Here is a 24,368-nt window from a genome sequence, read left to right as displayed (position 1 = left end):
TTTAGAAACTGCATTAAAGAAGGGGTGCACTGGTCCTGGAGATACTGCAATACCAGGTCAATGCGTGGAGTGGACAGAGCAAGCTCTTTTTCCATCTCCCTGTTCTAAAAATCCATTTAATATATGGTCCCCAGATAGGGGACGTATCAGATATTAAACTGATAAGAACAGATACTACACTTGATCTTAGCCAAAAGGCCGAGAAGCGATTACCAGAATTGGTTTCCGACTACGGTGCCACCCAAGGATTCTGAAAAGTCCATTTGTGGAGATGGCCACCTGGACTCCCGTTAAGAAGACATGCTGTCAACCTCTAGATCCCTCACATGCCTGCACTTTTCGGCTTGCTGCTGCTGCAATCCACGCGTTTTAGATCTGCATAACTCCACCTCTTTTAGCACAGTACCCTCAACCCCCGGCTGTTCCCACCCGCCTCAACACCGTTGGAAGGGAGGAGAACCAATTAAGGCGGGGGGGGGTGGAACGAGCAGCTGTCTACCCTTAGCAGGAGGGTTGCTGATTAATTACCTCTCCTGCTGCTGCTGCTGCTGGCTGTCCAGCAGCAGACTGAAGGTGGCTGCTGCTGTGCGCAGGTATATAAAGGCTCAGAGCCTATTATGACACGCGCAGCCAGCGTTCCATTGCCACATTCCGTCTACTGCAGGCGGGATACCTGGATGGCTGAATGTCACTGAGAACCTCACAGAGACTGCCATAAGCAACAGTTTAAAAGAATGCCACAGACTAATCAACCAAACTTTTTGGGTTGGTTTCTCTTTTATAGTCTGCAGGCATTAAATGAAAGAAGTCAGTGTTCCAGCAGAGGGAGACAACGTTTCAGAAAAGGCATTGTAGCAAACCAAAAAAGAAATTTTAAGCGCAGCAGAGTAACCAGCTCACATACCTGTTAGCTCAGGTGAGTTTAAAAGGCTGCTGTTGATAACAAGGGCATTTGCTAAATAGATGGTGTGTGTGCAACAATATACTGAAAGGTCAATTATATTGTGCAGCTTATCTCACCACCTGTAGTTATTTAGGTGAAAGCTCCAAAATGCTTGCCTAATATGTCTGTTTATCCAAAAGGAAGTATAGAGGGAGAGCTAGATAGATAGCATTGCATTACATTACATTACATGGCAATGCAATGCACAGTTGCTGAAGTTGAACCAAAATGAGCTTGTCATCTGGCTTCTGCAACTTTTAACATGAAAAATCCAATGAGGAGAAGAAAAGCAAAGCCAAAGAGTCCATCCCAAAATCCGACAAACAAGCAAAATGAACAAAAAGCATTGAATTCAATTCTTTCTGATTTTAGAAACTGCATTAAAGAAGGGGTGCACCGGTCCTGGAGATACTGCAATACCAGGTCAATGCGTGGAGTGGACAGAGCAAGCTCTTTTTCCATCTCCCTGTTCTAAAAATCCATTTAATATATGGTCCCCAGATAGGGGACGTATCAGATATTAAACTGATAAGAACAGATACTACACTTGATCTTAGCCAAAAGGCCGAGAAGCGATAACCAGAATTGGTTTCCGACTACGGTGCCACCCAAGGATTCTGAAAAGTCCATTTGTGGAGATGGCCACCTGGACTCCCGTTAAGAAGACATGCTGTCAACCTCTAGATCCCTCACATGCCTGCACTTTTCGGCTTGCTGCTGCTGCAATCCACGCGTTTTAGATCTGCATAACTCCACCTCTTTTAGCACAGTACCCTCAACCCCCGGCTGTTCCCACCCGCCTCAACACCGTTGGAAGGGAGGAGAACCAATTAAGGCGGGGGGGGGTGGAACGAGCAGCTGTCTACCCTTAGCAGGAGGGTTGCTGATTAATTACCTCTCCTGCTGCTGCTGCTGCTGGCTGTCCAGCAGCAGAATGAAGGTGGCTGCTGCTGTGCGCAGGTATATAAAGGCTCAGAGCCTATTATGACACGCGCAGCCAGCGTTCCATTGCCACATTCCGTCTACTGCAGGCGGGATACCTGGATGGCTGAATGTCACTGAGAAGCTCACAGAGACCGCCATAAGCAACAGTTTAAAAGAATGCCACAGACTAATCAACCAAACTTTTTGGGTTGGTTTCTCTTTTATAGTCTGCAGGCATTAAATGAAAGAAGTCAGTGTTCCAGCAGAGGGAGACAACGTTTCAGAAAAGGCATTGTAGCAAACCAAAAAAGAAATTTTAAGCGCAGCAGAGTAACCAGCTCACATACCTGTTAGCTCAGGTGAGTTTAAAAGGCTGCTGTTGATAACAAGGGCATTTGCTAAATAGATGGTGTGTGTGCAACAATATACTGAAAGGTCAATTATATTGTGCAGCTTATCTCACCACCTGTAGTTATTTAGGTGAAAGCTCCAAAATGCTTGCCTAATATGTCTGTTTATCCAAAAGGAAGTATAGAGGGAGAGCTAGAAAGATAGCATTGCATTACATTACATTACATGGCAATGCAATGCACAGTTGCTGAAGTTGAACCAAAATGAGCTTGTCATCTGGCTTCTGCAACTTTTAACATGAAAAATCCAATGAGGAGAAGAAAAGCAAAGCCAAAGAGTCCATCCCAAAATCCGACAAACAAGCAAAATGAACAAAAAGCATTGAATTCAATTCTTTCTGATTTTAGAAACTGCATTAAAGAAGGGGTGCACCGGTCCTGGAGATACTGCAATACCAGGTCAATGCGTGGAGTGGACAGAGCAAGCTCTTTTTCCATCTCCCTGTTCTAAAAATCCATTTAATATATGGTCCCCAGATAGGGGACGTATCAGATATTAAACTGATAAGAACAGATTTTTTTTGATTGAATATATCTTTTATTAGCACAAAAAATAAGTTAACAGACAGTGTACAGTGCCGCAGCCCAGTACACACAGAATTCTACATCATATTTACATAGCATGAGGATACGACGCACTAACTAGACACATCACACCCCTATGCTACACAAAACACTCAATCTGAAAGAAAAAGCATGTCAATCAATACAGTACGACGAACCGTGATAAGGGATGGGGATTGGGAAAAAGGGGATGGGGAGGGGAAAATCACAGGCCCGAAGCTTTATTGAAAGACAAGACACATAAGGGGAGAGGGGGAGGAGGGGTTTAGTCCTCATCCTCGTCCTACGGACTGTCCACGATGGAATAGTCTCTGAGCAGGCTGTGGATCAGCCTGCGGCAGTCCTGGATGGACATCCTCTCCCTCCTCAAGATGAGCCGGTTCCTGGCGACCCAAACGGCATCCTTGAAGCAGTTCATAAGGCGCCAAGCCTCCTGGATGGCTCCGACGGTATGAACCCCAGGGAAGAGTCCGTAAAACACAGAATGGTGCGATAGGCTCGCCCTGGGGACAGAGTTCCTCAGGTCGTCCTCAAGGGCAGTCAACAGGAGCTGTGCAAATCCGCAGTCCCAAAAAGTGTGCAAAGATGTTTCCTCCACGAAGGGGCACCTTGGGCAGTACCGGGTCTTGCACAGGTTCCGGGCATGCATGAATGACCGGACGGGCAGTCCGCCCTGAATCGCCATCCACGACAAGTCCTTGTGCCCGTTGGTCAGCCTGTCAGACGACACATTTGTCCACACAGTCTCCAGCGTGTCCTGGTGAAGTCCTGTGATGTTCTCCACGTCATCCTTGGCTCTGATGAGCTTGTGGATAGTTTTGGGCTTCCACAAGTCGGGCTTGAGTCCCTCCAGTTGATGTTCCCCCACAAATCGAACGACGTCTCCGTAGAACCATGGCGTCGTCCAGTTGTAGGGGAAGGAGCTGTCCCACTTGTCCCAGCCGAGTCGCCTCCAAAGAGGAAGCAGGAAGAAGCGAGACATGGACCTGCCCGCGGAGCCATTCTTGACTTGCAAAGTCCGGCGGACACAATCACACACAAAAGAGGATCGCAGGAGGGTGGGGATATCTGGAACGCCCTTCCCACCCTTGCGAGGCTCCTTGTACATGACGGCCCGCCTGACTCTGTCCATCTTGGATCCCCAGACAAAGTGAAACACTGTCCTGGTAATGGCCCTGCACACAGTGACGTGTGGGGGCCAGGCCTGCGCCGTGTACTGCAAGACGGGCAGGACCTCATTACGCAGGACGAGTGCCTTACCCTCACAAGTGAGGTGTCTGAGGCTCCAGAGTCCGATCCGTTGCTTCACCTTGGCCAAGCGTTCTTGCCAGGACTTGAGGGCCGCTCCTTCCTTCCCGAACCAGACTCCCAGCACCTTGAGGAAATCCGGTTGAATGTTGAAGGGGAAGGGGGCGGAGGAGGCCGGCTGCCAATCCCCGAAGAGCATGGCTTCCGACTTCCTGCAGTTGACTTTGGCCCCTGAAGCCCGGCCGAACCTCTCACACGTCTGGACGAGGGCGTCGACTGAACCACGATCAGCGCAGAAGACGGTGACGTCGTCCATGTAGAGCGAGCACTTGACCTCGTGTCGTCCCGGACCCGGTGCGGTGATCCCTCTGATCTCTCCATTCTGCCGGATAGCCTCTGCGAAGAGTTCTATAACACAAACAAAAAGAAGAGGTGATAGAGGGCAGCCTTGTCTGACCCCAGAGAGGACAGGGAAGGGGTCAGTCTTCCAGCCGTTCACCAACACCGAGCTGTGGATATCAAAATACATCAGACGGACATACGAACAAAACATGTTACCCAAACCTAACCGGTGCAGAGCTCGGCCCATGAACTCGTGGGAAACCCGGTCGAAGGCCTTCTCCTGATCCAAGGAGACCAGGGCCGCGTGTGCGCGGCGGACCTTGATGTACTCGACCGTGTCCCGCACGAGAGCGAGGCTGTCTGCGATGCGACGTCCAGGGATGCCGCAGGTCTGGTCCGGGTGGATGATCCGTCCGATGACCGTCTTAAGTCATGTCGCCATCGTCTTGGCCAGGATCTTGTAGTCCACGTTGAGCAGAGTGATGGGACGCCAATTCCTCAGGTCGCACCTCTCTCCCTTCCGCTTGTACAGGATCGTGACCATTCCTTCCCTCAAAGATGGAGGCATTCTACCCTCCACCACCATCTCCTCGTACAGGTCCAACAGGTCCGGACAGATGAGGTCTCCCAGCGCTACATAGAGCTCCGCTGGAAGACCATCACTGCCCGGGGTCCTGCCGGTCCTAAAGGATTTAGCGGCAGAGAGCAATTCGCCCACCATCAGAGGTTTGTCAAAGGCTGCCGTGCCTGCAGGATCAAGATGGTTAGTGATACCTGACAGGAACTTATCAGCAGCGTCGGGGTCGGTAGTCTTGTGGGAGTAGAGTTCGCTGTAGAAGTCGCTGACGACCTTCATCACGTCCTCCTTCCCACGTCGCATGTTTCCGCTCTCGTCTCGCAGCTCGTTCAGGGGCGTGTGACCGGCATGAAGTTTCCTGAAAAAGAATGAGTTACATTTCTCACCCTTCTCCAGATTCTCCACTTTGGAACGGAAGACGATTCGCTTGGACTCCTCCTCAAAGTGCCTTTTCAGGCTCTTCTTGGTCTCCTCCAGCTCCTCCCTCACGTCCCAGCCGCAGTGAAGAAGGTCCTGCAGCGACCGCAGCTCGCGCTGCAGCCCTCTGAAGTCCCTCCTCTTCTCACACGCCTGTTGTCGACCCTTGGCCTGAAAGAAACAGCGAAACTCAAGTTTAACATATTCCCACCAATCAGAGACTGTTTGGAAGCTACCCTTGTAGGACTGCCACATTGCGTAGGCTGCTCTCAGCTCCTCCACGACTTCATCCTGAGCCAGCAGAGCACAATTCAGCTTCCAGGAGCCGGGGCCGGACGGAAAACCGTCGCCGAGGACACCTTGTAAGTGAATGGCTCTGTGGTCGGAGAAGAAGCAGGGGACCATCGAGTGCCTACTCTGCCTGACTGCCCGAGAGGTGAACACAAAGTCAATCCTGGAGCGGAGTGAGCCATCGGGTCGGCTCCACGAATAGTTTGTGGAGCCTCTCCCCATGGAGCCCACCACGTCCTGAAGAGAGGCCTCGGTTACCATCTCGATGAGCAGCTTGGACGTGATGTCCAACTTGGCAGATGTGCCAGAACTACGACCATCCTCCTCGATGGGGCAGTTGAAATCCCCGGCCATCACTAAGGTCCTGGTGGTGGCAAGCTGAAGCCGCAGGGTCTGGAAAAGCTCCAAACGCTCATTCTTCAGTGGGGACGCATACACGTTGATGAACCTGACAGGTTCTCCCGCCCAGTTGCCATCTACAACAAGAGCCCTGCCGCAGATGAGCTCCTGGACGGACTCAAGCGTGAATGCGCCCCCCCTGATCAGAATTGCGACCCCCGCAGACTTGCAGTCACCCCCACCGGACCAGTAGGATGGACCGTGGGACCACTCCCTGGCCAGATGTTTGAAGGACCTAGAGGAGGGAAGGGAACATTCCTGCAACATATAAACATCACACAACTGGGAAGTAAGGAAGGCATAAATAGTCTGACGTCTGAACTTGTCCTTGATGCTCCTGACATTAATGGAAAATAAGTTAATATTAGCCATCATGTAGGGAAAAAAGAAAAAGTTAGCGCAGGCAATACACCTTAGTTACCACTCCGGTCGGGTGGTCCCTCGTCGGTGTTGACTGCTGGTGACGGGATCACCAGCAGGCCCTCTTCCTCCATCTGGTCAAGCAGCGCGGCCTCGATCTCGGCGACCACCAGTTCCTCCTCTTCTGGCTCGGCCACCAGGGTCTCAACCATGTGCTCCATCTCTTCTGGCTCAGGAAGGGTATCCTCCTTTTCGCCTACGAAATCCAGAATCTTCTTTTTGGAGGATTCAGTAGCAGGGCTGTCCTCCACCTTCCTCTTAACCCGAGTTGGAACTGGGGAGACAAGAAGGGGAAAATCCTCCTCGGAATAGATAGCGGCAGGTGGAGGAAAGGTTAATTCCACCGCTACCATGGTCTGGGGAGGGAGAGTGGCTGCCGGGGCAGGGGAAAGGACACCTGCTGAGGAGTAGGGGAAGGAGGAAGAGGAAGTGGAATCCTCAGCAGGGGTGGCCGGGGTGGGGGGGGATTGGACGGGGGTGGCAGGGGGAGGGATCGAGAGAGGGGTGACAGAACTCTTACCCTCCTTTGACATTTTCTTCTGCTTCGGAGCTGCTGGGACCGTCGCTGGGGCTTTGGCCACCGACTCCTTGACCGCTTTGGCCTTGGTCGTCTCGGCCTTGGCCGCTGGGGCCTTGGTCGTCGCGTCCTTGACCTTCACAGGCCTGGTCGTCGGGGCCTTGTCCTCCGGAGCTGGGGTCGTCGCAACCACCGATGCCCAGGATCTCTCACGCTTGGGGCAATCCTTGTACAGATGAGCCGCCAGCCCACACAGGTTGCAGGACGTCTTCTTCGGGCAGTCCTTCGAGCTGTGTCCCGTCACTCGACAAATCCTGCAGGCATCCTCCTTGCAGTTCTTCATCTCGTGGCCGTTCTTGCCGCATCTCCTGCAGTTCCGCGGCATGTCCGGGTAATAGATGAGGCCGTAGGAGTTGCCCAGGGAGAATGTCGGGGGCAGGTGCCGAAGTCCGTCTGAGTACGCCAGGTCCCTGTGAAGTCTAACGGTCACCGACCACTTACCTGTCCAGAAGCCGAGTCCATTCAGGATGTGAGAGGGTTCCTTCACAACCAAACAGAAGCGTCTCAGGAAGGTACAGATGTCTTGGCCTGGGGTGTGCGGGTTGCGCATGGAGACCGTGATCCTCCTTTCGTCCCTCTGGATAGGGCAGCTACCTGTAAAGGCAGAGAAAGAATTATCCGGTCCTTTTGCGCTTACCATTTCCCAGAACCTCCTGCAGGTGTTCACAGTGGCAAAGGTGACGAAGAAGATCCCCGTCAAGAAGGTCTGGATGCTGAGGGTGTCCGACCTGGAGAAGCCTCGATCCAGCAGCATCTTCTGGCAGAACACGTCCGAGGACATGTCCGGCACCCTCCCATCCACTTCCTTCAGCTTCAGGGCCACCGTCTGCCGCATCCATGGCTCCAGGGCTGGAGCTTCGTGGCGGGGCTTCTGGGGTCCCTTCTGCTGGCCATTCGTGGAGGCAGAGTCCTTGGGGTCAGAATCGGCTCCTGGCTGGGCCCTCCTGGCTGTCCCCGGCTCCAGGCTCTTCTTTTCGGCCTTCCTCGCAGCGCTTGCCATGGCTTTCCTCCTGCAGTTACTTCTTGGAGCTGGATCTGGAACTCTTCCCGGAATGGGTGGAGCTATGCAGATTCTTCTCCCGTCGTGTTCTGGACAAATTCCCCGAAAGGTCTTTGTCTCGATGATTTTCTTCCTCGAAGATTCCACAGGACAGCCCAATTCTTCTCCGAGTCTTCGTCTTCTTCTGGATTCTTTAGAGCTTCTTCCTCCCACCGATATCCGCCTTCCTTCTCCGATGTCAGCTGGGCTCCGAAGCTCTTCTCCTTCTGAGTTCGATCGCTCTCGTCAAGTGTAGATCGTAGCTCTTGTGTTCTTAAAAGAACAGATACTACACTTGATCTTAGCCAAAAGGCCGAGAAGCGATAACCAGAATTGGTTTCCGACTACGGTGCCACCCAAGGATTCTGAAAAGTCCATTTGTGGAGATGGCCACCTGGACTCCCGTTAAGAAGACATGCTGTCAACCTCTAGATCCCTCACATGCCTGCACTTTTCGGCTTGCTGCTGCTGCAATCCACGCGTTTTAGATCTGCATAACTCCACCTCTTTTAGCACAGTACCCTCAACCCCCGGCTGTTCCCACCCGCCTCAACACCGTTGGAAGGGAGGAGAACCAATTAAGGCGGGGGGGGGGGTGGAACGAGCAGCTGTCTACCCTTAGCAGGAGGGTTGCTGATTAATTACCTCTCCTGCTGCTGCTGCTGCTGGCTGTCCAGCAGCAGACTGAAGGTGGCTGCTGCTGTGCGCAGGTATATAAAGGCTCAGAGCCTATTATGACACGCGCAGCCAGCGTTCCATTGCCACATTCCGTCTACTGCAGGCGGGATACCTGGATGGCTGAATGTCACTGAGAAGCTCACAGAGACCGCCATAAGCAACAGTTTAAAAGAATGCCACAGACTAATCAACCAAACTTTTTGGGTTGGTTTCTCTTTTATAGTCTGCAGGCATTAAATGAAAGAAGTCAGTGTTCCAGCAGAGGGAGACAACGTTTCAGAAAAGGCATTGTAGCAAACCAAAAAAGAAATTTTAAGCGCAGCAGAGTAACCAGCTCACATACCTGTTAGCTCAGGTGAGTTTAAAAGGCTGCTGTTGATAACAAGGGCATTTGCTAAATAGATGGTGTGTGTGCAACAATATACTGAAAGGTCAATTATATTGTGCAGCTTATCTCACCACCTGTAGTTATTTAGGTGAAAGCTCCAAAATGCTTGCCTAATATGTCTGTTTATCCAAAAGGAAGTATAGAGGGAGAGCTAGATAGATAGCATTGCATTACATTACATTACATGGCAATGCAATGCACAGTTGCTGAAGTTGAACCAAAATGAGCTTGTCATCTGGCTTCTGCAACTTTTAACATGAAAAATCCAATGAGGAGAAGAAAAGCAAAGCCAAAGAGTCCATCCCAAAATCCGACAAACAAGCAAAATGAACAAAAAGCATTGAATTCAATTCTTTCTGATTTTAGAAACTGCATTAAAGAAGGGGTGCACCGGTCCTGGAGATACTGCAATACCAGGTCAATGCGTGGAGTGGACAGAGCAAGCTCTTTTTCCATCTCCCTGTTCTAAAAATCCATTTAATATATGGTCCCCAGATAGGGGACGTATCAGATATTAAACTGATAAGAACAGATACTACACTTGATCTTAGCCAAAAGGCCGAGAAGCGATAACCAGAATTGGTTTCCGACTACGGTGCCACCCAAGGATTCTGAAAAGTCCATTTGTGGAGATGGCCACCTGGACTCCCGTTAAGAAGACATGCTGTCAACCTCTAGATCCCTCACATGCCTGCACTTTTCGGCTTGCTGCTGCTGCAATCCACGCGTTTTAGATCTGCATAACTCCACCTCTTTTAGCACAGTACCCTCAACCCCCGGCTGTTCCCACCCGCCTCAACACCGTTGGAAGGGAGGAGAACCAATTAAGGCGGGGGGGGGGGGTGTGGAACGAGCAGCTGTCTACCCTTAGCAGGAGGGTTGCTGATTAATTACCTCTCCTGCTGCTGCTGCTGCTGGCTGTCCAGCAGCAGACTGAAGGTGGCTGCTGCTGTGCGCAGGTATATAAAGGCTCAGAGCCTATTATGACACGCGCAGCCAGCGTTCCATTGCCACATTCCGTCTACTGCAGGCGGGATACCTGGATGGCTGAATGTCACTGAGAAGCTCACAGAGACCGCCATAAGCAACAGTTTAAAAGAATGCCACAGACTAATCAACCAAACTTTTTGGGTTGGTTTCTCTTTTATAGTCTGCAGGCATTAAATGAAAGAAGTCAGTGTTCCAGCAGAGGGAGACAACGTTTCAGAAAAGGCATTGTAGCAAACCAAAAAAGAAATTTTAAGCGCAGCAGAGTAACCAGCTCACATACCTGTTAGCTCAGGTGAGTTTAAAAGGCTGCTGTTGATAACAAGGGCATTTGCTAAATAGATGGTGTGTGCAACAATATACTGAAAGGTCAATTATATTGTGCAGCTTATCTCACCACCTGTAGTTATTTAGGTGAAAGCTCCAAAATGCTTGCCTAATATGTCTGTTTATCCAAAAGGAAGTATAGAGGGAGAGCTAGATAGATAGCATTGCATTACATTACATTACATGGCAATGCAATGCACAGTTGCTGAAGTTGAACCAAAATGAGCTTGTCATCTGGCTTCTGCAACTTTTAACATGAAAAATCCAATGAGGAGAAGAAAAGCAAAGCCAAAGAGTCCATCCCAAAATCCGACAAACAAGCAAAATGAACAAAAAGCATTGAATTCAATTCTTTCTGATTTTAGAAACTGCATTAAAGAAGGGGTGCACCGGTCCTGGAGATACTGCAATACCAGGTCAATGCGTGGAGTGGACAGAGCAAGCTCTTTTTCCATCTCCCTGTTCTAAAAATCCATTTAATATATGGTCCCCAGATAGGGGACGTATCAGATATTAAACTGATAAGAACAGATACTACACTTGATCTTAGCCAAAAGGCCGAGAAGCGATAACCAGAATTGGTTTCCGACTACGGTGCCACCCAAGGATTCTGAAAAGTCCATTTGTGGAGATGGCCACCTGGACTCCCGTTAAGAAGACATGCTGTCAACCTCTAGATCCCTCACATGCCTGCACTTTTCGGCTTGCTGCTGCTGCAATCCACGCGTTTTAGATCTGCATAACTCCACCTCTTTTAGCACAGTACCCTCAACCCCCGGCTGTTCCCACCCGCCTCAACACCGTTGGAAGGGAGGAGAACCAATTAAGGCGGGGGGGGGTGGAACGAGCAGCTGTCTACCCTTAGCAGGAGGGTTGCTGATTAATTACCTCTCCTGCTGCTGCTGCTGCTGGCTGTCCAGCAGCAGACTGAAGGTGGCTGCTGCTGTGCGCAGGTATATAAAGGCTCAGAGCCTATTATGACACGCGCAGCCAGCGTTCCATTGCCACATTCCGTCTACTGCAGGCGGGATACCTGGATGGCTGAATGTCTCTGAGAAGCTCACAGAGACCGCCATAAGCAACAGTTTAAAAGAATGCCACAGACTAATCAACCAAACTTTTTGGGTTGGTTTCTCTTTTATAGTCTGCAGGCATTAAATGAAAGAAGTCAGTGTTCCAGCAGAGGGAGACAACGTTTCAGAAAAGGCATTGTAGCAAACCAAAAAAGAAATTTTAAGCGCAGCAGAGTAACCAGCTCACATACCTGTTAGCTCAGGTGAGTTTAAAAGGCTGCTGTTGATAACAAGGGCATTTGCTAAATAGATGGTGTGTGTGCAACAATATACTGAAAGGTCAATTATATTGTGCAGCTTATCTCACCACCTGTAGTTATTTAGGTGAAAGCTCCAAAATGCTTGCCTAATATGTCTGTTTATCCAAAAGGAAGTATAGAGGGAGAGCTAGATAGATAGCATTGCATTACATTACATTACATGGCAATGCAATGCACAGTTGCTGAAGTTGAACCAAAATGAGCTTGTCATCTGGCTTCTGCAACTTTTAACATGAAAAATCCAATGAGGAGAAGAAAAGCAAAGCCAAAGAGTCCATCCCAAAATCCGACAAACAAGCAAAATGAACAAAAAGCATTGAATTCAATTCTTTCTGATTTTAGAAACTGCATTAAAGAAGGGGTGCACCGGTCCTGGAGATACTGCAATACCAGGTCAATGCGTGGAGTGGACAGAGCAAGCTCTTTTTCCATCTCCCTGTTCTAAAAATCCATTTAATATATGGTCCCCAGATAGGGGACGTATCAGATATTAAACTGATAAGAACAGATTTTTTTTTTTTTTTTTTTTTTTTTTTTAACCAAATCAGATAGGCCGGAGCATAAGCTCAATCAAATCGACTTACAAAAGCCTTTCATTGACACTTAGCCTTTCATCACACTTGGTATATAATCAAAATTAAAACCAAACCTTATCATCAGGTACATTATACACTACTAATTAAACTTTACCAAAAACCTCCACTTTTTAAACTTCCAGATCCCTTCAGCATCTATAATACTTCCACGTTCCTGATCCCAGAGGTATATTACATACATACGTGACAGAATCAATCTCAAACATTCATTAAATGACATTTTCTTCCTTTTAAAAACTAACAAATTCCTCGCATCCCACAAACTTTCAATTACACACACCACCAACAACCATAAAATCCTATCCTTAATTCTACTACATGCACCCATCCCAAACATAGCAAGTTTCCAATTAACATACTTTACACCCACCAATTCCTTACAAAGTCCCCCTATACCCTTCCATACATCATATGCAAAATCACAATCCCATACCATATGTCTAACATGCTCTCTCAAACCACATCCATCCCTCGGGCATACCTCAGATTTAACTAAATCCCTCTTCTTTTGCACATCCCTAACAGGCAAAATGTCATGCAATATCATCCAAGCGATATCTCTCTGTCTGTTAGTCACACCATCTATACTTAATTTTCTCCACATCTCGATTACTTCCTCCCCTCTCAACCCATGGATATTACATACCACCTCACGCTCACGCACCATCCTAATGACTTTCTTCTTTTGCCTAAAATCACTCATGTTAACGGACAACAAATCATACTTCCTTACAAATTTCTCAACACAACCATACCATACAGGACACTTAAAAGCAACAGGCACTCTAGCATCCCTTTTGACCCACTTTAAGCCATAAAGCATCCATCCAGCCGAATACTTCATCATATAAGCACACTTATTACTTTTCCCTAGAACCACCACCACCATTTTCACGTAACTAATCCCTAAAAAGAAATCAATATTTGGAAAATCCAAACCACCATTTACACATAACTTATAGACATATTCCCGTTTCAATTTCTCCATGCGACTTCCCCAAAGAAAATTAAAGATGAATTTCTCAGTTTTCCTAATTTTCTTAAAAGCAGCAGGATATACATTCGCAACAAACAACAAAATAGGCAAAATAACCGCCTTAATAATCAGAACTTTCCCAGTCAGAGTTAGTTCTCTCATTCGCCAAAAATTCAACTTGCGCACCACTCTCACCCCACAATCTTCCCAACTCTCATTTCCTTTCAAATCATCATTAAACTTAATCCCAAGCACATTTATTGCACCATCCTCACACCTCACACCATCCATCCGTATATTCCTCTCACCAAAACATTTAAAGGAACTCTTAGTCCAATTGACCTTAAAAGCTGAGACACTACAAAACAAACTTAATATCAACCTTGCCCTACTCATCACAGCCATATTCCCACTCACAATCACTACATCATCCATGTAACCTAGAATTCTCACATCCTTTCCATTACTCCCAGGAATCATCACACCTCTCATAACCTTATCCTTCCTAACCATACACATCAATACTTCAATCACACTAATAAACAAAAAAGGGGACATAGGGCACCCCTGACGCACTCCTGATTTAATTCTCACTTTCTCACTCAACCACCCATTCACCAAAAATTCACTTGAAACATTACAATACAAACTCCTAACACAGTTTACAAAATTCCTGGAATAACCCATCTTAGACAAAACCTTAAACATAAAGCTATGTGACACACGGTCAAAAGCTTTTTCAAAATCAACCGAAAACAACAAACATTTCTGCTTACGACTCATACAATCCCCAATCACATCACGCAACAACACCAAATTTTCAGTCATACTTCTCCCAGGCACTGCACACACTTGATCTTCATCCACCACACCGCCAATCACTTCCCGCATCCGGCTAGCCAACAATTTACTAAACACCTTATAGTCTGCATTCAAAAGGGTGATTGGCCTCCAATTCCCCAAATCCTTTTTATCACCTTTCTTATGAACCAAAACCACCACCCCATCTCTCATAGATTCACTCAACATATTCTCTGTGAACATATACTGGCACACCTCCAATAAGTCATTTCCCATCGTGTCCCATTCCTTAACATATAACTCCACGGGCAGTCCATCCTTCCCAGGTGTTTTATTCTTACTCGCAGACATCACCACTTTTTTAACTTCATCCAACACAATTACATCATCCAATATTTCACGTTCATCCTCACCCAAACAACCTTCTAAACACCCCAAAGCATCAGTCAACATCCTATCATCAACCCATTTTTCCCCATACAACTCCTTATAAAACAACACCACCTCCTGCATCACATCCTTCCCACTCACACACACCCCATCACCATTCACCACCTCATCCATATCTACTTTCTTCCCAAAAACTTTTTTGAAAAAAAAACCTTGTGCATTTCTCATTTTTCTCCAAATGTTCAATCTTAGAACGGTAAATAATTTCTTTCCCTTTACCCTCAATATATTTCTTAATTTCTTCTTTCACTTGACACATCAAAACATCCACATCCACTCCAATCATCCTTAACTTCCTCAGCCACTCCAGTCTAGAGCTTAAATCATTAAATTTTGCTCTATTCATTGCTGCTTTCCTCCTGCCCCTTTTTCTAAAGAAAAAAACAATCTCACTCTTCATCCAGTCCCACCACTCAAGCACATTCCTGAAATCACTTTTTTTATCCCTCCACCTAACATACATTCGCCTAAAATCACGCATGATCCTATTATCTTCCAGCAAACGCACATTAAGTTTCCACACGCCACCACCATATACAAAGGAAATCTTACCTTCTAGACGTGCCCTCAAACACACATGGTCAGAGAAGGGAACATCTTCCTGCTGGAAATTCCTACAAATAACATTTTGTGAAGAAAAGAAGATACGGTCTATTCTAGACTCTATGCCTCCCCTGTCGGCCTTATAGGTCGCAGGAGGTGGATTACCTAAAAAAACTTCCGCAGCATCCTGTAAGGAAAAATCCGCCACAAGACTCTTGAGTCTTTTACCTGTAACATCCATCTTATCCCCCTCCGTCACACAATTGAAATCTCCAACAAAAATTATTGGCATTTTGCCAGATAAAAAAAAACATAATTTCTCAAAAATTTCCAGCCTCTCCCCTTTATCTATTGGTGCATACATATTTACCACCCTAACCCTCCACCCCCTACAATTTAACTCACATATTACACACCTCCCCGCCTCCACCACCATGTAACTTTCTATCTTAACACTATAACCCTTCACCAAAACACCTACCCCACAATTTTTATTACATACAGAACCAGACCACACACTTTGACCTAAAGGCCATGCATTTTCACTTAAGGGATCGGAGATCCCACACTCCTGGACACAGTATATGTCCGCATCCAAGTTGCTCAAGTAGTCCAAAATTGCCACTCTTCTCGACTCAGATTTAATCAGTCGAACATTTAGCGACAAGATGCTGAGAGCAACTTGGGCACCCATCTATTAATTTGATGTGGCAGGTCACGACAACATGCCCACCTGTCCATCATCCTAACCCTTCTGGGGGTAGGACGCTGGACGTGCAGATATCGTAGTTTGTGCCTTCCCCCAAAAAAGACACATCTTGGGGATCGGATGCAGTAGGGTACACCCGGGCTGGACTCACACTGCAGTCACTTAAAGGGGAAAAGGATGGTTCAGTTTTCTTCTTTTTCTTCACTGAAGCGCCTCCATCTTCATCTGAACTATAATCCCGCCGCTGGGGGTCAAAGTCCCCCTGACCTCCCTCCTCCTCAAGGTCAGAAACGACATCGCTCCAGGCCACATGCGGTGTTCTGGTCAGATCAGACTCCTCTTCCCCTTGCAATGTAACCATCATGTCTGGAATTTCAGCCTCCAGATCCTCCACCGGGGCCACTTCCATGCCTATACGATCATCAGTTATCGTCTCAGACTCACTGACATCTGAAGCCACAGACGCGGCCCTCTGCACCGGTGGCTCAGGTGCCAGCTCCATATTTCCTCTTACATTCACACGAACCAGTTCTGGAAAAGCAACCCGAGACTCCTCCTCATCCAGGAAAGCCAGAGTAGATATCGGAGCAGTCGGAGTTGGAGCAGTCGGAGTTGTAGCTGTGGGTGCAGGAGATTCATTTCTTCTCCTTCCCCTTCCCGCTGCCCCCGCATATGAACCAGGATGGAATATACAGTCTCTGAAGGCATGCCCCTTCTCTCCGCAGAGGTTACAGACTATTTCATTTTTGCAATTATTGGAAGAATGACCCACCTCATTGCACTTCCTGCAAATAATCTGTCTGATGTCGCATGCTTCCTGAGTATGGCCATACCTCCTACAATGACGACAAAACCTGGGCGCATTGGGGAAGAACAGGTAACCCCGCTCACTCCCAATGGAAAAATTTGATGGAGGATAATGTATACCCCCTGGTTCATCAGGACTTTCCCGGAACTTGACCATGAAACGATATTTACCGGTCCATAGTTCCTCCTCATTCATGACTTTTACTGCCACCTTGGTAATATAGCAGTGCCTATTTAGAAAGGCATAAATCAAAGCCAAGTCCACATGTGGGTTGTACATGAAAACAGTCAGAGGTACCTCTTTGGAGCAATACAAGATGACAAAAGTCAGCCCATCCAAATATTGATTGTCCAGATTCTTTTTCAAACAATCATAGAAATTGTTGCAAACAGCCATAGAAGTAAATACAAGATTATACTTGCTTTTGAATTGCTGGAGGCACAAGATTTCTTCCTTCTTCACTTCAAGGAGTCCAAACAAAATCTCCTTCACCACGAAGCTGAGGGTAAAGATTCCTTCTTTGCCTTCTTCCACATCAATCTGGATTCCAAACTTCACTCGAGCCTCACCGGGCCCAGCGTATCGAATGCGTCCCATTATCGCTAGTCGTGTCTACTGGCCAACTCCTTATAGCAGCAAGTGGCTTAAGCCATAAAATGGCGATGCCACAGGGCCAAGAGTTAACGCACAGGTGGCTGCTGCTGTGCGCAGGTATATAAAGGCTCAGAGCCTATTATGACACGCGCAGCCAGCGTTCCATTGCCACATTCCGTCTACTGCAGGCGGGATACCTGGATGGCTGAATGTCACTGAGAAGCTCACAGAGACCGCCATAAGCAACAGTTTAAAAGAATGCCACAGACTAATCAACCAAACTTTTTGGGTTGGTTTCTCTTTTATAGTCTGCAGGCATTAAATGAAAGAAGTCAGTGTTCCAGCAGAGGGAGACAACGTTTCAGAAAAGGCATTGTAGCAAACCAAAAAAGAAATTTTAAGCGCAGCAGAGTAACCAGCTCACATACCTGTTAGCTCAGGTGAGTTTAAAAGGCTGCTGTTGATAACAAGGGCATTTGCTAAATAGATGGTGTGTGTGCAACAATATACTGAAAGGTCAATTATATTGTGCAGCTTATCTCACCACCTGTAGTTATTTAGGTGAAAGCTCCAAAATGCTTGCCTAATATGTCTGTTTATCCAAAAGGAAGTATAGAGGGAGAGCTAGATAGATAGCATTGCATTACATTACATTACATGGCAATGCAATGCACAGTTGCTGAAGTTGAACCAAAATGAGCTTGTCATCTGGCTTCTGCAACTTTTAACATGAAAAATCCAATGAGGAGAAGAAAAGCAAAGCCAAAGAGTCCATCCCAAAATCCGACAAACAAGCAAAATGAACAAAAAGCATTGAATTCAATTCTTTCTGATTTTAGAAACTGCATTAAAGAAGGGGTGCACCGGTCCTGGAGATACTGCAATACCAGGTCAATGCATGGAGTGGACAGAGCAAGCTCTTTTTCCATCTCCCTGTTCTAAAAATCCATTTAATATATGGTCCCCAGATAGGGGACGTATCAGATATTAAACTGATAAGAACAGATTTTTTGATTGAAGCTGCATCCAAGGCACTGAAAAATGTGACCGAAGTCACACCAAAACAGCGCACGAGGCGAGGATTCATGTGGACCCTTCCCGGAGGAGAGGGTCCCCAATAAACCATCCCCATCCCTCCGAGCCAGAAGGCCACAGCGAGGGTCAGGGATCTCCGATGCTCTCCCTAGCCGAAGCCGGAGAAGAGCCGTTTTCGTGCTCCCAGCTTCCATCTAGGCTGCCACCCTAGTGGAGCTGGAGCCTGTGTTGGTTTCTCAGCCCAAAGCTGACCGGACCTCCGACCGGGTTTATAAAAATTCCCCTTCCTAGCCCGGAGGCCAGGAATAGGGGGGGTTGCTCAGAAAGTATGATTGGCAAAGGTGCGGCGTGCTACGAAGCCAAGTCTTTCTGGGGTTCCCAGTCCCAGTAAGCTTGGACTCCCACCAGGGCGCCTACTCCTGGGGCACATTGCTCCAAAGCCCTCACACTTACCCAGCCTAGTGACTTCGATCCTGGAGGGCCATGTTTTCCATCAGATAACTCTATGAGCCACCTGGCGTACTAACAAGTGCACCAAACCAGTGTGTAATATGCATCAATTTACTAGGGCAGCCCAAGGACAAAACTGCCTTTTCAAAAGATACTACACTTGATCTTAGCCAAAAGGCCGAGAAGCGATAACCAGAATTGGTTTCCGACTACGGTGCCACCCAAGGATTATGAAAAGTCCATTTGTGGAGATGGCCACCTGGACTCCCGTTAAGAAGACATGCTGTCAACCTCTAGATCCCTCACATGCCTGCACTTTTCGGCTTGCTGCTGCTGCAATCCACGCGTTTTAGATCTGCATAACTCCACCTCTTTTAGCACAGTACCCTCAACCCCTGGCTGTTCCCACCCGCCTCAACACTGTTGGAAGGGAGGAGAACCAATTAAGGCGGGGGGGGGGTGGAACGAGCAGCTGTCTACCCTTAGCAGGAGGGTTGCTGATTAATTACCTCTCCTGCTGCTGCTGCTGCTGCTGGCTGTCCAGCAGCAGACTGAAGGTGGCTGCTGCTGTGCGCAGGTATATAAAGGCTCAGAGCCTATTATGACACGCGCAGCCAGCGTTCCATTGCCACATTCCGTCTACTGCAGGCGGGATACCTGGATGGCTGAATGTCACTGAGAAGCTCACAGAGACCGCCATAAGCAACAGTTTAAAAGAATGCCACAGACTAATCAACCAAACTTTTTGGGTTGGTTTCTCTTTTATAGTCTGCAGGCATTAAATGAAAGAAGTCAGTGTTCCAGCAGAGGGAGACAACGTTTCAGAAAAGGCATTGTAGCAAACCAAAAAAGAAATTTTAAGCGCAGCAGAGTAACCAGCTCACATACCTGTTAGCTCAGGTGAGTTTAAAAGGCTGCTGTTGATAACAAGGGCATTTGCTAAATAGATGGTGTGTGTGCAACAATATACTGAAAGGTCAATTATATTGTGCAGCTTATCTCACCACCTGTAGTTATTTAGGTGAAAGCTCCAAAATGCTTGCCTAATATGTCTGTTTATCCAAAAGGAAGTATAGAGGGAGAGCTAGATAGATAGCATTGCATTACATTACATTACATGGCAATGCAATGCACAGTTGCTGAAGTTGAACCAAAATGAGCTTGTCATCTGGCTTCTGCAACTTTTAACATGAAAAATCCAATGAGGAGAAGAAAAGCAAAGCCAAAGAGTCCATCCCAAAATCCGACAAACAAGCAAAATGAACAAAAAGCATTGAATTCAATTCTTTCTGATTTTAGAAACTGCATTAAAGAAGGGGTGCACCGGTCCTGGAGATACTGCAATACCAGGTCAATGCGTGGAGTGGACAGAGCAAGCTCTTTTTCCATCTCCCTGTTCTAAAAATCCATTTAATATATGGTCCCCAGATAGGGGACGTATCAGATATTAAACTGATAAGAACAGATACTACACTTGATCTTAGCCAAAAGGCCGAGAAGCGATAACCAGAATTGGTTTCCGACTACGGTGCCACCCAAGGATTCTGAAAAGTCCATTTGTGGAGATGGCCACCTGGACTCCCGTTAAGAAGACATGCTGTCAACCTCTAGATCCCTCACATGCCTGCACTTTTCGGCTTGCTGCTGCTGCAATCCACGCGTTTTAGATCTGCATAACTCCACCTCTTTTAGCACAGTACCCTCAACCCCCGGCTGTTCCCACCCGCCTCAACACCGTTGGAAGGGAGGAGAACCCATTAAGGCGGGGGGGGGGGGTGGAACGAGCAGCTGTCTACCCTTAGCAGGAGGGTTGCTGATTAATTACCTCTCCTGCTGCTGCTGCTGCTGGCTGTCCAGCAGCAGACTGAAGGTGGCTGCTGCTGTGCGCAGGTATATAAAGGCTCAGAGCCTATTATGACACGCGCAGCCAGCGTTCCATTGCCACATTCCGTCTACTGCAGGCGGGATACCTGGATGGCTGAATGTCACTGAGAAGCTCACAGAGACCGCCATAAGCAACAGTTTAAAAGAATGCCACAGACTAATCAACCAAACTTTTTGGGTTGGTTTCTCTTTTATAGTCTGCAGGCATTAAATGAAAGAAGTCAGTGTTCCAGCAGAGGGAGACAACGTTTCAGAAAAGGCATTGTAGCAAACCAAAAAAGAAATTTTAAGCGCAGCAGAGTAACCAGCTCACATACCTGTTAGCTCAGGTGAGTTTAAAAGGCTGCTGTTGATAACAAGGGCATTTGCTAAATAGATGGTGTGTGTGCAACAATATACTGAAAGGTCAATTATATTGTGCAGCTTATCTCACCACCTGTAGTTATTTAGGTGAAAGCTCCAAAATGCTTGCCTAATATGTCTGTTTATCCAAAAGGAAGTATAGAGGGAGAGCTAGATAGATAGCATTGCATTACATTACATTACATGGCAATGCAATGCACAGTTGCTGAAGTTGAACCAAAATGAGCTTGTCATCTGGCTTCTGCAACTTTTAACATGAAAAATCCAATGAGGAGAAGAAAAGCAAAGCCAAAGAGTCCATCCCAAAATCCGACAAACAAGCAAAATGAACAAAAAGCATTGAATTCAATTCTTTCTGATTTTAGAAACTGCATTAAAGAAGGGGTGCACCGGTCCTGGAGATACTGCAATACCAGGTCAATGCGTGGAGTGGACAGAGCAAGCTCTTTTTCCATCTCCCTGTTCTAAAAATCCATTTAATATATGGTCCCCTGATAGGGAACGTATCAGATATTAAACTGATAAGAACAGATACTACACTTGATCTTAGCCAAAAGGCCGAGAAGCGATAACCAGAATTGGTTTCCGACTACGGTGCCACCCAAGGATTCTGAAAAGTCCATTTGTGGAGATGGCCACCTGGACTCCCGTTAAGAAGACATGCTGTCAACCTCTAGATCCCTCACATGCCTGCACTTTTCGGCTTGCTGCTGCTGCAATCCACGCGTTTTAGATCTGCATAACTCCACCTCTTTTAGCACAGTACCCTCAACCCCCGGCTGTTCCCACCCGCCTCAACACCGTTGGAAGGGAGGAGAACCAATTAAGGCGGGGGGGGGGTGGAACGAGCAGCTGTCTACCCTTAGCAGGAGGGTTGCTGATTAATTACCTCTCCTGCTGCTGCTGCTGCTGGCTGTCCAGCAGCAGACTGAAGGTGGCTGCTGCTGTGCGCAGGTATATAAAGGCTCAGAGCCTATTATGACACGCGCAGCCAGCGTTCCATTGCCACATTCCGTCTACTGCAGGCGGGATACCTGGATGGCTGAATGTCACTGAGAAGCTCACAGAGACCGCCATAAGCAACAGTTTAAAAGAATGCCACAGACTAATCAACCAAACTTTTTGGGTTGGTTTCTCTTTTATAGTCTGCAGGCATTAAATGAAAGAAGTCAGTGTTCCAGCAGAGGGAGACAACGTTTCAGAAAAGGCATTGTAGCAAACCAAAAAAGAAATTTTAAGCGCAGCAGAGTAACCAGCTCACATACCTGTTAGCTCAGGTGAGTTTAAAAGGCTGCTGTTGATAACAAGGGCATTTGCTAAATAGATGGTGTGTGTGCAACAATATACTGAAAGGTCAATTATATTGTGCAGCTTATCTCACCACCTGTAGTTATTTAGGTGAAAGCTCCAAAATGCTTGCCTAATATGTCTGTTTATCCAAAAGGAAGTATAGAGGGAGAGCTAGATAGATAGCATTGCATTACATTACATTACATGGCAATGCAATGCACAGTTGCTGAAGTTGAACCAAAATGAGCTTGTCATCTGGCTTCTGCAACTTTTAACATGAAAAATCCAATGAGGAGAAGAAAAGCAAAGCCAAAGAGTCCATCCCAAAATCCGACAAACAAGCAAAATGAACAAAAAGCATTGAATTCAATTCTTTCTGATTTTAGAAACTGCATTAAAGAAGGGGTGCACCGGTCCTGGAGATACTGCAATACCAGGTCAATGCGTGGAGTGGACAGAGCAAGCTCTTTTTCCATCTCCCTGTTCTAAAAATCCATTTAATATATGGTCCCCAGATAGGGGACGTATCAGATATTAAACTGATAAGAACAGATACTACACTTGATCTTAGCCAAAAGGCCGAGAAGCGATAACCAGAATTGGTTTCCGACTACGGTGCCACCCAAGGATTCTGAAAAGTCCATTTGTGGAGATGGCCACCTGGACTCCCGTTAAGAAGACATGCTGTCAACCTCTAGATCCCTCACATGCCTGCACTTTTCGGCTTGCTGCTGCTGCAATCCACGCGTTTTAGATCTGCATAACTCCACCTCTTTTAGCACAGTACCCTCAACCCCCGGCTGTTCCCACCCGCCTCAACACCGTTGGAAGGGAGGAGAACCCATTAAGGCGGGGGGGGGGGGGGTGGAACGAGCAGCTGTCTACCCTTAGCAGGAGGGTTGCTGATTAATTACCTCTCCTGCTGCTGCTGCTGCTGGCTGTCCAGCAGCAGACTGAAGGTGGCTGCTGCTGTGCGCAGGTATATAAAGGCTCAGAGCCTATTATGACACGCGCAGCCAGCGTTCCATTGCCACATTCCGTCTACTGCAGGCGGGATACCTGGATGGCTGAATGTCACTGAGAAGCTCACAGAGACCGCCATAAGCAACAGTTTAAAAGAATGCCACAGACTAATCAACCAAACTTTTTGGGTTGGTTTCTCTTTTATAGTCTGCAGGCATTAAATGAAAGAAGTCAGTGTTCCAGCAGAGGGAGACAACGTTTCAGAAAAGGCATTGTAGCAAACCAAAAAAGAAATTTTAAGCGCAGCAGAGTAACCAGCTCACATACCTGTTAGCTCAGGTGAGTTTAAAAGGCTGCTGTTGATAACAAGGGCATTTGCTAAATAGATGGTGTGTGTGCAACAATATACTGAAAGGTCAATTATATTGTGCAGCTTATCTCACCACCTGTAGTTATTTAGGTGAAAGCTCCAAAATGCTTGCCTAATATGTCTGTTTATTCAAAAGGAAGTATAGAGGGAGAGCTAGATAGATAGCATTGCATTACATTACATTACATGGCAATGCAATGCACAGTTGCTGAAGTTGAACCAAAATGAGCTTGTCATCTGGCTTCTGCAACTTTTAACATGAAAAATCCAATGAGGAGAAGAAAAGCAAAGCCAAAGAGTCCATCCCAAAATCCGACAAACAAGCAAAATGAACAAAAAGCATTGAATTCAATTCTTTCTGATTTTAGAAACTGCATTAAAGAAGGGGTGCACCGGTCCTGGAGATACTGCAATACCAGGTCAATGCGTGGAGTGGACAGAGCAAGCTCTTTTTCCATCTCCCTGTTCTAAAAATCCATTTAATATATGGTCCCCAGATAGGGGACGTATCAGATATTAAACTGATAAGAACAGATTTTTTTTGATTGAATATATCTTTTATTAGCACAAAAAATAAGTTAACAGACAGTGTACAGTGCCGCAGCCCAGTGCACACAGAATTCTACATCATATTTACATAGCATGAGGATACGACGCACTAACTAGACACAT

The 24,368-nt window shown here is 47.0% G+C and overlaps 11 non-coding genes and 2 pseudogenes across 11 annotated transcripts; all 13 read right to left on the bottom strand.

Moving 5' to 3' along the window:
• Positions 1 to 19: 19 nt before the first annotated feature.
• LOC141221674 (U2 spliceosomal RNA) lies at positions 20 to 210 on the bottom strand. The gene has a single exon (XR_012289637.1). It is a non-coding gene; the product is annotated as a U2 spliceosomal RNA (small nuclear RNA).
• Positions 211 to 1,329: 1,119 nt separating this feature from the next.
• LOC141221788 (U2 spliceosomal RNA) lies at positions 1,330 to 1,520 on the bottom strand. The gene has a single exon (XR_012289732.1). It is a non-coding gene; the product is annotated as a U2 spliceosomal RNA (small nuclear RNA).
• A 1,119-nt stretch (positions 1,521 to 2,639) lies between these two features.
• Positions 2,640 to 2,834, bottom strand: LOC141221748 (U2 spliceosomal RNA). The gene has a single exon (XR_012289708.1). It is a non-coding gene; the product is annotated as a U2 spliceosomal RNA (small nuclear RNA).
• A 5,544-nt stretch (positions 2,835 to 8,378) lies between these two features.
• On the bottom strand, positions 8,379 to 8,476 carry LOC141221762 (U2 spliceosomal RNA; annotated as a pseudogene).
• A 1,121-nt stretch (positions 8,477 to 9,597) lies between these two features.
• On the bottom strand, positions 9,598 to 9,788 carry LOC141221786 (U2 spliceosomal RNA). Its single transcript, XR_012289730.1, has one exon. It is a non-coding gene; the product is annotated as a U2 spliceosomal RNA (small nuclear RNA).
• Positions 9,789 to 10,910: 1,122 nt separating this feature from the next.
• On the bottom strand, positions 10,911 to 11,101 carry LOC141221785 (U2 spliceosomal RNA). Its single transcript, XR_012289729.1, has one exon. It is a non-coding gene; the product is annotated as a U2 spliceosomal RNA (small nuclear RNA).
• Positions 11,102 to 12,220: 1,119 nt separating this feature from the next.
• Positions 12,221 to 12,414, bottom strand: LOC141221756 (U2 spliceosomal RNA). Its single transcript, XR_012289715.1, has one exon. It is a non-coding gene; the product is annotated as a U2 spliceosomal RNA (small nuclear RNA).
• A 5,780-nt stretch (positions 12,415 to 18,194) lies between these two features.
• On the bottom strand, positions 18,195 to 18,376 carry LOC141221744 (U2 spliceosomal RNA). The gene has a single exon (XR_012289704.1). It is a non-coding gene; the product is annotated as a U2 spliceosomal RNA (small nuclear RNA).
• A 524-nt stretch (positions 18,377 to 18,900) lies between these two features.
• LOC141221766 (U2 spliceosomal RNA) lies at positions 18,901 to 19,016 on the bottom strand (annotated as a pseudogene).
• Positions 19,017 to 20,139: 1,123 nt separating this feature from the next.
• On the bottom strand, positions 20,140 to 20,330 carry LOC141221784 (U2 spliceosomal RNA). Its single transcript, XR_012289728.1, has one exon. It is a non-coding gene; the product is annotated as a U2 spliceosomal RNA (small nuclear RNA).
• A 1,122-nt stretch (positions 20,331 to 21,452) lies between these two features.
• Positions 21,453 to 21,643, bottom strand: LOC141221724 (U2 spliceosomal RNA). The gene has a single exon (XR_012289685.1). It is a non-coding gene; the product is annotated as a U2 spliceosomal RNA (small nuclear RNA).
• Positions 21,644 to 22,763: 1,120 nt separating this feature from the next.
• On the bottom strand, positions 22,764 to 22,954 carry LOC141221783 (U2 spliceosomal RNA). Its single transcript, XR_012289727.1, has one exon. It is a non-coding gene; the product is annotated as a U2 spliceosomal RNA (small nuclear RNA).
• A 1,124-nt stretch (positions 22,955 to 24,078) lies between these two features.
• LOC141221747 (U2 spliceosomal RNA) lies at positions 24,079 to 24,273 on the bottom strand. Its single transcript, XR_012289707.1, has one exon. It is a non-coding gene; the product is annotated as a U2 spliceosomal RNA (small nuclear RNA).
• Positions 24,274 to 24,368: the final 95 nt, after the last annotated feature.

This window comes from Phyllobates terribilis, unplaced genomic scaffold (genome assembly GCF_046119375.1).
Source record: "Phyllobates terribilis strain yellow unplaced genomic scaffold, ASM4611937v1 Scaffold_334__1_contigs__length_2070977, whole genome shotgun sequence".
Taxonomy (NCBI): domain Eukaryota; kingdom Metazoa; phylum Chordata; class Amphibia; order Anura; family Dendrobatidae; genus Phyllobates; species Phyllobates terribilis.
The sequence above is the reverse complement of the archived record's forward strand: the minus strand, read 5'-3'. Positions and strand labels throughout refer to the sequence as shown.